Genomic DNA, 14,661 nt, shown 5'->3' with positions numbered 1-14,661 from the left:
CTTATGTCAGGAAAGTCTCTAGCAATCGTTTGGTTATCATATCGTTTGTTATCTAAAGGTATGCCTAAAACCATGACATTCCAATGTCAATTTCAGTTTTATTTTATATATCTCTGTTCTGCAACTTCTTTTTAAAGAATACAATGTACAAATGAAAACACATCAATGATATTGGTATTTTGATATTGGTAAATGGGATTTTCTAAGAATAAAAGTTTTAGAAACAATTTCAATGATTCACTTAAATGCATTTATAACAAATTGTTGCATTTTCTCTTCCATATGTTGCAGAGGCCGTCACCATAAACATATGTAATGGCGCTTGATGAGATGGTAGTCCTTTCCTCGTGACAAAATGACTAAACGACTAAACAAACAAACAAACAAACAAACAATGTCTCAAGGATTTACTCACAAAGAGAGAGGGAGAGAGAGAGAAAGGTGCACGTGCGGGGGTGGGGAAGGAATGAGTCACGAATGACCTGGTTTGATTTTACCTACAAAAATGTAATTATGCTTAAGGCGACCATAAATGAAAAAAAAATATATGCATTTCTGTTGTAGTTGTTAATGCTAGACTATATTTCAATTTATTTTAATGAATATGGTTATTCATTCAGAAAAACTATTTGTCTATATCATTAACTTAAATCTACTTTAAAAGGTTTTAAGAAGGATGTGTATTGCTTAAGATGCTTAGGGAAACCATTCCATACATCAGATCCATAGTGTTAAGGATTTGATTTTTTGTTCAACCAAGAGGATTCTTGGGTTATTAAAGGAATACGGCAGGTACGTGTTGGACAATCATTGAATAAATGTCTTTCTTATATGAAAAATAATTATTAAAAACTTGAGGTAAAAACATTTTCATTATACTTAAACACATTACATACACGTTGCTGTTTAAAAAGCATTGATATCATCTAACTTAAGAAAACAATTCTAGCAGCCTTTTTTTCAGTAAACTGAAAATACTATTCAATTTGGATTTGCCAGCATTTTCCCGCATGACATTGCATTATGGTAGGCATAGGTAAGAGTAGAGTGTTATAAAGCATTGAGAGGGCTTGTTAAGGCAAGAGATGCTTTATTCCTATTATTCCTATTCCTTTGGCTAACTGTGAAGATATAATCATGAACTATATGATTATTTCAGATAAAATTATCATCATTTGCTGATCCTAATATGTATTATAATCCTTTTTGTCTGAAAATAAAGCATCAATTTTTGTATCATAATAAACGTCCGTATCAATCTTTGTATCATAATAAACTCGTATTTACATTGGAGTGTGCAGTTTGAAACTGCCTGAAATTTGTTTTACGAATATTCAGAGATAATTCAAACTAAGATGATATTTTCTGCAATTCTAAATTTGATATCTGAACAACATTGTGATGTTTCTTATGAGATGCTAAAGCAACGGTGTCACCCGCGAACATAATAAAACTAAAAAATGACGATTTTATTATATCATTCATATCAGAACACAGAGACCAAACAAGGAGCCTTGGGGCTCCACATTGAAAATTTGTCATGGATGAATCGTGACCTGTGTACACATATTTTTGCCTATCAGATAACTTACTTTTGAACCAAGAATATAAGCTGGGCCTCTTATACCATAATTATTGAATTCATAAAGAGTTGCATGATCGAAGGCATCAAAGGCCTTATGGCAAAAAAGCTCTTTTGTGAAAGTTGCTGTAACTTTATCTATTAGCTGCACAAGGCAAAATCATTTGATTTTTTTCTCTAAAGCCAAACTGGAATTGATTAAGGGTGTTGTCAAAAATAGAAATGTATTTTTTTTAATACATAAAAGTCTTTTCTAAAACGTTTGAAATAGAGTGTAATAATGATATTGGGTGGAAATTAGTTAACTGCGGTGACTTTTCATCTGTTTTCTTTTGATAAATATTGATATAACTTTTGCAACCCTTAGCAAGTTCGGGCATATGCCATACAAAAAAAGACATGTTGAATACACATTCTGAATTAAATGAACTATCTATTTTAGTAATTTCGTACTAAATCCATCATATTCTATTAAAGGTTTATTGGCTGAAATTAATCAATCATATTGATAATTTCAATTGTGTTGTAGCATTAAAATAAAATTGTTTTGGTTAAAATAAAACTTCAGAAAAATGTATTATCAAAATACATCTTAGAAGCTAAATCAGGTCCAAGAGAGGCGAAATGTGTTAAATCTATTTGCAATATCAGAGGAATTTTTTAATTCTTTATCAAGGTTGGCTAATTAATTTTCAGTAAAGGGTAGAGCGGCCCAAAATAATCCAATATATCATAGTGCTGAGAGATTGAGGACCTTTTTTTCGTAATAACTTTTATGTCATTTAGAGTTCGTCTATAAAACATCGTAGGGATGCCATGAAAAAAGAAAGACATGCCTTAAAAATAATAAACTCCAATTAACATCCAAATTTACTCATATGTGCTGCGTTGTTGACAGTCAATATTATCTCTTTGAGGTATGTTTGACAGTCATAAGCACATCCGTGTGTGATCTAAGGTAGATTGTGGATTGAACAAAATTAGGATTGATTTCGATTTTAATCTCATTGCTACTGAATACTACGTTTGACATTGAGAGGTTGAAGCTTCATTCCGCCTTCAAGATTTTAATTAATTCTCCTTTTAAAAAAGAGCGACTTCATATAAACGGAAATCACGTAATCTGTATTTCATCTTAAAGCGATCGTGACAACCAACGCTATTACAAGAGAACGCAAGAAACTTCACTTTTATATTACTTCTACAAAAAGTATAAATTGTTCCGGTTCCATTTCATGATTCAAGGCACAACCACTGCATAATACTGGACAGAAACGAAATTGTATTAAATTCTGCATAATTTATACATATAAAAAAATATAAAAATTTCTCATGGAATATTCATAATTGAAAAACATACTTAATAAGGAAACATATACTTTTACGGTAATTCTTCAAGGAATTGGATGATTTACTTTTCTTTATATTTTATGTTGTTCGATAGGAAAGACCCGGCATGGGCGAAGGCTGTTTCTTCCCCGTGCGTGTTTACTTCGATTTTGGAATGGCAAAGGAGGAAGAACTTGATGGCCGTAATTTTCAAGCAGGTGCATTTAGGACTCACTTAAGATATCTATATCGAGGAGTTGAACCTCGATGCGATATAAAAGCAACAAAATTATAAAAACGGTACGATCTTTTATTGGTAGGCAGTGCAGAGATAGTGGGAAAAAGGAAGATTAAAAAAAAGACAGTAATAGACCCATACAGATGTGTCGCCAGAATCGCAATAACGATGGTACACGATGCAGGGCCTACATCTGCATGTCATGCTACATTTGATTCGGGAATCTTGAAGTCTATGCCATCACGCTAACTGTCAATGTACTCATATCCAGCGCAAATATGATCTTGCGATTGCTCATATAATGCGATATCAGCAACAACTTTCGTAAAATTACGTCAAATGCATAAATATATATGTATATATATATATATATATATATATATATACATACATACATATATATATCTTATTCATACGAGAATGCCAAAATTCGACCTTTCCTCTCGGCCTAGATGCACTGACCCTCAGTCCCTCATCGGGTTTTGCTTGTCATCCTATAGGCCTACATTCAGTTTTTCGTCACATTTCATCCATATACCCAGTTTGATGTCATTGCCTCAACCTTTTTAAGAATTATCCCATCATTATCTTGGAGTTCAGCGGAATCTTTCAAATCCTGGTGTTTCTGTACCGGGCTTATAATGCAATGAGACGTATAGATCCAGCATATTGAGAAAACAGAGATATTATCATATCAGACTTATATGCCTTCATTCTTCTTTGTCTCATGAAGATAGCACATCTACATCATTTCCCCTGTATATCTATCACAAACATGCAATTATTCCCCGTACTATTTCCAGCCGGTTCCTATAATTCCCCCTCAACACTATTTATGCTCATACATCATTCTCTCACGCACACATAATTATTATACACACTCACACATTTCTCTCTACTCGGGAGCTGAGAGGCCGCCCGCACTTCACCTGCCGCGGATTTTCATTACGAGCTCGTTAACGTCCCGTTCAACGAGCGCAATTTTGGTAACAAATCATATCAGCCCCGAATTTTTCTCCACTCTCCCTCATCACATCATTCCTTTACTGCTGGGTAAAAGCTACTGTAGCCCCATGGTAAGAAAAAGAAGCGTGACACCTCCTTAGTATAAAACGTACATGTGGGACTGCACAAATTGCACAAAAGAATACATCCCACGAAAGTGGTCAGAAGTGTCGTGGACATTCTGCTTCAGACATGAAGAGACAAATTTGTTTTCGGGATCTGAATGCTGAATTCAATTGGGTGTATGCTTCGATCAGGGAGGTGAGTTGTCTCACCTCCCTGCTTCGATTCAATTCATGCCTAAGAATGGTGACTCATATTGCGTGGCTCGCGCCATGCACGTTTTCATATTTCTCTTCAGGGGTTGTTTTTTTTTTTCCCAGTCTCTCTTATCTCCATCCATCTCTCTATATGGCTCTCTCACTTTCTCTCTTCCGCCTTCTTTTCTTTCCTTGTCCTCTCTGTCTGTTTGTCTCTTTCTCACTTTTGTAATGGATCGTATAATTTTGGATGAGTTATGGGGGATTCAGATTCTAACTTTTCACGAAATGATTAGAAGCCAGTTATGAAATATTAAAACGCATACAATTCTGAAAGGAATTCACAGTTCATTTGATGAAAAATTAGTTTGAAATGGCCGAGATATCAAGAAAAAGGGTGGGTCCCAAGTTTTATCAGGACCTCTTTGTTTGTGGATATTTGTTTCAAACCTAAGTTTCATCAAATAAACTTTGAATTCCTCTTAGAGTTGCAGGCTCTGTCAGATTCCATAAGAGGTTTTTCCATTACCAGTATCTCACAAATAGACGGAAACCTGAAATCCCATCTCAACCAAAACTATGTATCATCCCTTCAATGCAAAACACATACCTCCTGCAAATTTCTTTTCAGAATCCCCTCCAAAATGACCTCTCATATTTCATAAAGTATTTTTGTTTCATGAATATTTAAGTGCACTTTGCTTTTTTTTTTCATTTTGAGCAATTTGGATGTATTTTGCTTTTTATTCATCTGACGTCAGTCTGTCACAATTCGGCTGTTGGCTGCGACGACGTCGTTATCAATAAACCATTTCGATCAATCAATCAATCTATCAATACTTGGGGTTTTTGTTTTGTTTTGTTTTGTTTTTTGTTGTTAGTTCGTATGTTTGTGTTTTGGGGGTGTTAGACATTGACTATCCTTTCACGTCTGCTTTGTTACACGGCCATACTTGTTTGAAAAAAAAAAAAAGCTGTTCTTGGCGGTTCTTTGCATCGATAACATTTTCATTTGAAAAAAAATTGAATTTTTTCTGTGAGTGCGCTTATTCTGTGGAGACTTTCTCATTTCTTTATTATTTCTATATTTGTATTAAGATTTTAAGATTACCGAGAATTCAAATGCTTGAGAGATATATATTAGGTTTTATGCTTTATATGGTTGATGAGTACATTTAATACGCCAACTTGCAAAAGATTTCGCGAGTATAAATACCACGAGAGAGGAAATTTCGTGTCACATTCAAATATCGAAACAAGCACGCTTTGAGGCATCCGCTATTCTGTTTTTACTTTCGAGTGCAGAAAGCTGAAAAATATTGATATCCCAGGCATTGCATCGGATGTGATACGCGTCCAACGATCATTACTATGAGGTGTTCAAGTATCCAGCATAACTGATGTATGAACTCGGTACGCACGTTTTCATTGCATTTCATGGAAGAAATTCTGCACAATCACATTGAACTTCGCATTAAATCCATCCCCCTTTTCGGGGAGTGGCGAAAGTGTGGTTTTGCAGTTCTGCATAGTAGTTGAGTTGTAGGCCTACATTCCCACATAATACAACCGAAAAGCATACACAAATAGGTTAGACTACTCGCAAGTGCTCAGGAATTCTACATTGGCAATGGTTTCTGAAAACAAGGCATGCGTGGTTCGTACTATATCTGATCACGCACTGGCTCCCTTCACGCCAGAGACGCATGGCAGGCACTAAGTGCGCCAGCGCCCATGTGCGACGACCCGAACCTCGCCAATAGTACAGCACGGCGTTGCTATGGGGGAAAATGTATGGGGTGGGGCACTGGCGACTCGGAATGAATGAGCGTCGGCATACGACTTGAGCGCTGTTTCAGCAAATACAGCAACACGACAGAATAATAGTGTCCTAGTAGGATTTATTGATTGAGAATTTACCATCGCCGTTGGTTTTGTTCTGAAATCATTTCACATCGGTTGTTGTTGGTAGGGAAAGAATATTCATGGAGATAATGTGTCCTATTCTGAAGAGTGCTGTAACTAGAGTGTATAAAGCCAGCCCGGGATAGAAAATAGTAGTCAGTACTAATTTAAGTGAAGGGTTGTATAAGGAACGAGAATGATGGAGTTGTCTGCTACTAGTACGCCTTCCATTACTTGAATCGTCCCTATGCGAGGGGCATAATATAACATTCATCATATGACCTTCGTTTACCAACAATAGTAGATTGGAAGCGATGTGAAGTCTCTTTCTTTCAGTGCAGATCGATCGGTAAACAAAGACACCATGATACACACATGAAAACACACACATAGAATTATTCGGCTCTAAGAAATGTCTTTTATGTAGGCCTGCACTGGTACGTAAAGATACAACCAATGCACCAAGTACACTGATGTGCGAAGTAGGCCTACTTATCCTATACCTACACTAATGACTATTGACTCACAGAAACAGGCGTCAAAGTGTTCTGTATATTCATTGGGAAGTCCAGAGTCAGAAAGTCACCGAATACAGCCTTTTCCGAGACAAATCTTTGCGTTTACACTGGCCAACAGTACATCATGCGCTGTCTTCCTTATTAACACCATGGCTACCAACCAACACAAATAACGTAGGCCTATACAGTGTGAACAGACCATCATTATTCTATTATGCCGTGTGTTCGTCTCGAATTCAAAATAATTTTGTCACGAGATTGTTGGCAGAAATTCAAAGCTTTGAGATGTCAAGCTACAACGTAGCTCCGCGCTACAACTATCAACTTCAAAAGAAGTCCGCTGGAATCAGTAAATAGATTCCTCTTTCCTCTTTTCTCTATCTACTGGCCGACCATTTCCACGATGTTTCCATACACCAGCCTTTTTAACATCTACAAAAATACCTGTCTTGAATCATGGAGGTACACTGTTTGTAGTCGTACCTCCATACTTGAATATGATATGCGATGTACTGGCGAACAATGTGTACTAGCGAGCGTCATTATTATTGTATCATACACGATTGATTTTTTTGTTCCCTTCTCCTTTCTTCTTTTTCGCAACGGCCCGTAGCGACGGCTATTCAGCGGCGGATTTGTCACACTGCACTTCATTGTCAGAGCCTTGATTCTCCTCTTCAAACAGCTACATACAGCATTTTTACCTTGTTCTTCGTGAACCGTTGTTACGAGTCGATAGCTTTCATTTCTTTCTCTTCCTCCCTCTCTGTCCCCCCCCCCCTCTCTCTCTCTCTCTCTCTCTCTTCTGTCAGACAGTGGTGATATTCTCGAGACCCCCCCCCTCCCCACCAAAAAAAAAAGGCTTTAACGGGAATAGCATCTGCTGGAAAGATTGTTTTTTCGCGCCACGCGGGGTGTCAATGTCTATGCCATTTGCTAACGAGTGATCCATGAGTACACAGGAAAGCAGAACTCTTTCCGGCGGACCCAGTCCAGCGTATCGGAGCGTCTTCTTTATAGTGTGAGATGAGCCGCGATATGGCACCAAAATGCGCATAATATTTTGATCATTACAAGAATCTGAAAAATCACAACCATTTTTTTTTCAGCTGCAATAGGCACAAGCACATCTGCTTTGTTTAAGGCCTACGTCTAATCATGATCATTACTATGTTGTTTCTCACCATCGCTAATTGTATAAGAATTGCATTTCTTTCGAACCCGTGATAAATGAGTTCCCAATATTATACCAATACATCTTAAAAGGCGCCTCTTTTGTCACCGTTTCCTTTGTAAGAATTCATAATTATCTCGGTGGCGGAAAAAGAAAAAGCTCTACAAAATAATATAAGAGGTCAAACATTATCAATCATCATGTCATCAGCATCAACACATTACATAAACACCATAACGCACAAGTTAACATTGGACAGCTGCGTGGAATATTTCCGGCGAAGATGTGACATTCAGTCAAGATGCTACAATACCGGATACCACCAGGGCTTCATCACTCTGAATTATGATTGCGTTCACTAGCGACAAAAGTCAAGGAACCGGGGTCCATTTTTAAAAGCCATGCCTTCTACAACCCGCCCGCCTGACCGATATGATCTCGTGGCAAGTGAACTCCTAGAAATAACTCCTGCTACATTCGGATCTTGATTGTCACCAAGCATTTATAAAAGCAAAATCTTACAAATACTAGACTCTCCCTACATTATAATATGGCACGTTTAAAGTAGGCCCTATTTCCTTACCAACGCGCTCAACATCAGTTGGGCATAATATTCATAGCGCTTCACGTACACTGGGACCGGGAGGACATTACTCGGAGCGTACACCAAGGGAGCATTTTGTTTCTCTCTCTCTCTCTCACCCTCCCTCTCTCATCTTCAGTATCCCATCATGATCATTAACCATCAGCCGATTCCAACAATGTTGCATGTGGTATCGATATAACATGGTATAATAATCGCATAACCTCTGCGCGGAACGGCTGTGGTAAACACACGTGGTTATGATCGCGATCGAGTCAAGATAATATTTCAACCTCCCGCCAGATTGTTCTATTCTCCGGTGTCTAGCGATGAAAACATGCGTTGTTCCCTGTGCACCCGGCCAACGCAGTGAACAGAAGGAAGGCCGCGGTTCGGTTGTGTGGTTGTAAACGGCATCTATGAACTTACCTTGGCAAATGCAGCTGCAGAGACCAGATATTATGAAGTTGATGTACAAGAGGGTCCCTTCAAAGACAAAAATCCGGTTGAGATGTAGCGAATCGAACTTCAGCAGAGCAACCAGTATTATGGCGGATGAGATGACTTCGTACACGGAGCACGCGCTCAAACAGCGCGGGAAGTTCAGCTAGTTGTAGCGAGTATGGTACAGAACAGGCAGTGTGTGAAATTAAATATGAGCGGCGTTGAGATGGGCGACGCTGTTCTTTATTTTGCCTTGCGATAATACTGAGGGCGGAAAATAGAACGCCACCACCGACGAGTTGGGGTGGGATTGACATTGGCTCCTCGGGTTGTAAAATGCTATAATGAATACGAAGAAAGTTGTATGTTGTAGTTCGTGTTGTTGTCGGGTGCTTTTTTTTTTTGGGGGGGGGGGGGTGGGGCCGGGTTAAAAGTTGAACTGGAATCAAACAGCAGGGCAGATCAGTGTACGTTTGTAAAACTTCTCCCGACATGACCCTCATGACAACAAGGCCGTATCGATACATTTTTACATCTTTGGACACAATTTACTTTCGTGAAATAACAATACTCATACGGCATGAAGCGTTTAATCATAGAACGAATTAACTCCATTTTTGTCAATTTGAGATACTTACGTTTAAACCTGCTAGAAACAGAGAAAACACTAAGAAAATTTCGTACATGTTAAATCATAACTCTGTGAATAATCATTGTTAGCAACTTATCTTTAAAAAGGTGTTATTTTGCTCTATATCTGATGATGGACTTATTCAATTCATTTCATTTATTATTCATTTTTTCAGCAAAACATGACACAGAATAAATCAGGAATTATAACATGGGCATGTATTCAACTTTACATGATAGATAATGGTTAACAAATAAAATTATACATGCATTCAGTAAAATACAAAGTTATGTTTAGAGACAAAAAGAATTGAGAGGTCCACTGAAAAGCATGCTTGTATACTGTGGACCACTCAAAGGATTCTTATGAAACTATTTGTTTACAAAGACAGGATGGAACAAGACAGGACAGAACAAGACAGAAAAAAACACAACAACATGACATAACTTGACTGAAGGGTATACCATCAGAAAAATGGAAAGAAAGGAGAGAAAGGAAAAAGGAATTTATATGTATATTTATTGATAATGTATTATATTATATCATATTATATTATATTATAATATATCATATTATATCATATTATATTATGTTATATTATATTATATTTTATTTTATTTTATTATATCATATTACATTATATTGTATTATATCATATTATATTATATTATATTATGTTATGTTATATCATATTACATTATGTTATGTTATATTATATTATATTATATTATATTATATTATATTATATTATATCATATTGTATTATATTATATTATATCATATTATATTATACTATAAAAAAAGATGGCACTCAACCGTTTTTGCGTTCAATTTATGTTTTCGCCTCCAGGGAGGATGGAGGTTTTCTTCTTCAGCGTTGGGTATGAGTATGTCTGCCTGTCCATCTCTGTATGCGTGTGTGCGTGTGTGTATGTGTGGTATTTCCTAGTGCGGACTAAAGCATCGTCATCTTATGGCCTAAGAATTTCACACGCAGATATTTTTTTTCCTGAAAATGTCCTAGCTTTTCTTTATTTATTTTCTTTTCCTTTTCAGACGGTCTAAAACGAAACTTAAATGCGAGGCAGGTTGCCAAAATTCGACCAGCATGTGTTATTCCGTAATTGGAAGATACCAATGATATAGAAAGGAACAAAAACATGAATAGATATGTATGCACACACACACACACACACAAATATATATATGTATGTATATATATATATATATATATATATATATATATATATATATATTTCACATTAACTCACAGTATACCAACATATCAATACTAAAGTCTCATGCACTGTTACCCTCGCTGTTATTTGGATATAAAAGGCAGTCTCCTTTTTGTGATAGCTGTAGTAATATCACTTTCCTCGTTATGGAGGGTAATGCGGTTAGGGTTACGGCAAACACAATCTGATGTGAAAAACTGTGCATCATTATTCGAATCGAGAGTATATACTTCTTTTGCACTCGCTGTCTCCAATATCCTTTGCGCCTTCGAGCTGCAAATTTATTTATTGACAAAAATGATGATAGTGTAACGCATCTTCTCATGTTGTTTTTCTTTTTTGCCGTTTTTACAAAAACAGCTTAAAGGTTCTGTTTACCATTGGGAGCAGTGATTTAAAAAAATTCAAGATATGATATTTAATGCATATGTGTAGGTCTGTTCGCGATAAAGCGTAAAATACAAGGAGATTCTGTATTTTCCTCAATAAACCGTAACTGTAGACGATTTAGTCTGGAAGCATTTTTATTATAACTATCGTTCACATTTTGTATATTTAACAATACTTAACATCGATTTTAGCGATTCAAATTTGTACAGTGGTTGTTTCTATTCCTAACTCATATTTTAAAACTATTTTAAAGCACTAATGCTTCATCTGCAAATGGTAAATTATGCCTTTAAGACCTTTATCTTGCCAGCGTTAAATAGTCTTTATTGTATTCTCCCTTCATGATGATTAGCACTATACCACGTTATGCGAAGGATGAAAACAAAATATTTCTGTACTAATGGGACACGAACCATGTAAACTGATTGTGAATTTTTAGGGATTGACTTCTGTGGTCACTAGTTAAAGGAATGGCATAGTTTCAGTTGAGATGGGGATTCAGGTTTTAACTTTTATTGGGACCACTTTTTAATGTATATTCAACATAACATTGTCTTATATCTTAGCTTTCAACGTTTTCTCATAATATTTATGCGCTATAATAATGTAGGTGAATTTTGCATATTGCCGACACTTTGTGAGCTTTCAAACCACTGTACTTTTTCATTATAATGCAAAATTCAGGTTAAATTTAACAGAACTTGAATGAACACAATCCATCTTCATTTGAAATTCTATGGACTTTTATGAAAATGAGGTTGCTGTGATCAGATACAGGTAGGAAATATTTCTGATATAAAAGTGTGTGCGTATGAGGGTGTGTTTTGTATGTGTTTATTTGTAATATCACTTCATCTTTATGCTAGAATTTCTGAGGATTGTTATTTCGATTTGCTTCTCAGCTATTAAGAAGCTTGTGTTTCTTTCACTTGATCTGAGTAATTTGTGTAATTCCTTTAACAACTTTGCAGCTTGTATGAAAATTTTGAAATAATTTGCAGTCATTAGTTGTTGATACGTAGAAAAAGGGCTGGACAAGTTTTCTGGTTGTCAAGTGATAATACATGTTCTGTTCTTAGGATGTGCATGAAATCTGAATGCGTAACGAAACTCTCCAACCACGGTTTTCCAGGACTATAATGTGATGTAAGAAAATATGAGATCTGACATCCTTGTTCTGAGGAAATGTCTCCAACATGATACATGTTTGTCACGATGGCGTTAGCCAGATGTTATTCAAGCTTTATTTTCTTTCCTTCGGTTGTGTGTGTGTGTGTGTGTGTGTGTGTGTGTGTGTGTGTGTGTGTGTGTGTGTGTGTGTGTGTGTGTGTGTGTGTGTGTGTCTTTTAGGCAGTGCGGAAGTGAGCATGCGTGACTGCCGGTGCACTGTCTTATCCAATGTCAAGCGTGTGTTAATGACAGTGAGGAATGCATGCATGGTTTGAGACGCGACGCCTTCTCACACGGTAATAATCCGCGAGGAAGGATATGCCGGCCGAATTGTACGGATATCGTCCCGCGCTGATGAGAGGCGGGAACGTATTCAAAAGGAACGAGGAGGTCGTTCCTGGTAGTATACGAAAAAGGGAAAAGGCAACGTCACGTCTTCATTAATTTTGGCTTATGACAGTGACTGATTGCAGCTGAGTGCAGTCACATTTTTACTTCCTAAAATACCAACTCCGAAGACAAGTACTTTTATGTAAAGGGCACCCATGTGTGTTAGGATGCTGAACTTGATTCTTTCTCTCTTTTTGCAAATCAGTCTATGACAAGGACGTAGCATCTGTGCCTAAAAATTTGATGGGAAATCCGAGATGTCTAAACTAGATGAACATTAAATTTCATAGGAATAATAGGTTCTACTTGTGTGTATCATTCATAAGCTTCTTTGTCAAAGCCTGGATTTTATGCTCGGATTGAAATGAAATCTTTTTCTCTGAAAAACGATTTACTCGATCAAGTGCGTGAAAATCACACCTACACACACACACACACACACACACACACACACACACACACACACACACACGCACACACACTCAACGTATAGTTCAAAGATACAAGTCCGTTGCAGACATATCACCTATAAATAAGTATACACAGTGCAAAGTACACATCATCAAAATACCGAACTGGCGTACAATGGTGTACATGTTATGTTCAATTGGATTGCACTTTTTTTTGGGGGGGGGGGGTGTCTATCTGCTATAGCTGCGACGGTGTACATATCAAAACCTTTGAACGTGTAATATGAGTTAAACTACAAGTTGTACTTTAAAATGTCTTCTGATAGAGACTCTAAACGAAAAATCTCGATATGCCATTTCGTTTCGTATTCTGTTGTTTAGGAACCTTCACACTCCGTTAATGTAGAAAGATTTGGCAGCATAGTGTGGAGTGATTTCTACGATTACATTTTGTTTTCAGCGACTTCTAATTAGTTTTGTTATTGTCGCGGCTGTAAACAAAAGCATCATTGGGTAAGTTTAAAATAGGTAAAAGTTTGTGTTACAATCGAATACATTATACATTATGGTCTGTCATTAATTTCAGCGTTCACCATTTACTGGCCGGAAGTTGATAAAACGAGGTAATTCTTTCTGACAGTCAGTCACCATAATATTGTCACATATACTTTTCTTCCTAAAATATGACGTCTTTCATGATTAGACATGAATGCTTCCGTATTTGTAATCATTTTATGTGGAAAGGAAGAGAGTGCTCAGATTCTATTCTACTCATGTTCTTAGGCGCTCAAGGACGATCATTGTTCATGAATCAAAGAAAAAAAAAAGAGATTTTAAACATAAATTTAAAGTACAGTATATTACAATCTTCTTAGCCCCTTTCTCCTTGTCGTCTTCACTCTTTTCCTGTTATTCCTTTATTGTTTATCCTTTTTTTTGCAAGAGAGCTGCCTTGTGTTTGTGATTGTGTTTGTGTTTGTGTTTGTGTGTCTTTTTGTCTTTCTTTTATTTTATTTCATAGGCAAACTGCCTACTTCCGTTAATTCAGCAGTTTGCCATTGTTTTTGAGGATACTGCAAACTATAAGTCCTGCTTCTTAGCCTAGTCCCCTCCATTTTCAACAATTTTCACTCGGTATTTATCATAAAAGTCCCAATATTTACTGTATTTCAGTTCACTGCATTTCATTGAAATTTTTTTTTTTAATAATTATACAGGGTAGGGCCTATGATGCACTAATTCCACATGACTAATGTACTCAATGCGCAGTGAGAAAGAACGAATTATGAATTACAAAAATCATTACACACACACATGTACGGGTACATGAAAGTAAGTAATAGAATGGAACAATGAAAACTTTCCGCAATTACAATAGGCGTTTTCACATCAGC

At 36.6% G+C, this 14,661-nt stretch overlaps 1 protein-coding gene across 1 annotated transcript in view; it reads right to left on the bottom strand.

The window, feature by feature from the left end:
* Window positions 1-9,202, bottom strand: part of LOC139735730 (sodium- and chloride-dependent GABA transporter 2-like) — a 97,371-nt gene extending 88,169 nt beyond the window's left edge. The window contains exon 1 of the mRNA XM_071646479.1: window positions 9,024-9,202. The gene's annotated coding sequence lies outside the window, so the exon portion shown is untranslated. The remainder of the gene's footprint in view (window positions 1-9,023) is intronic.
* Between the last annotated feature and the right edge of the window lie 5,459 nt (window positions 9,203-14,661).

The sequence above is a fragment of the Diadema antillarum genome, unplaced genomic scaffold (genome assembly GCF_040938485.1).
Source record: "Diadema antillarum isolate AM-2024a unplaced genomic scaffold, OU_Dant_1.0 seq00000595_RagTag, whole genome shotgun sequence".
Lineage (NCBI taxonomy): Eukaryota > Metazoa > Echinodermata > Echinoidea > Diadematoida > Diadematidae > Diadema > Diadema antillarum.
The sequence above is the reverse complement of the archived record's forward strand: the minus strand, read 5'-3'. Positions and strand labels throughout refer to the sequence as shown.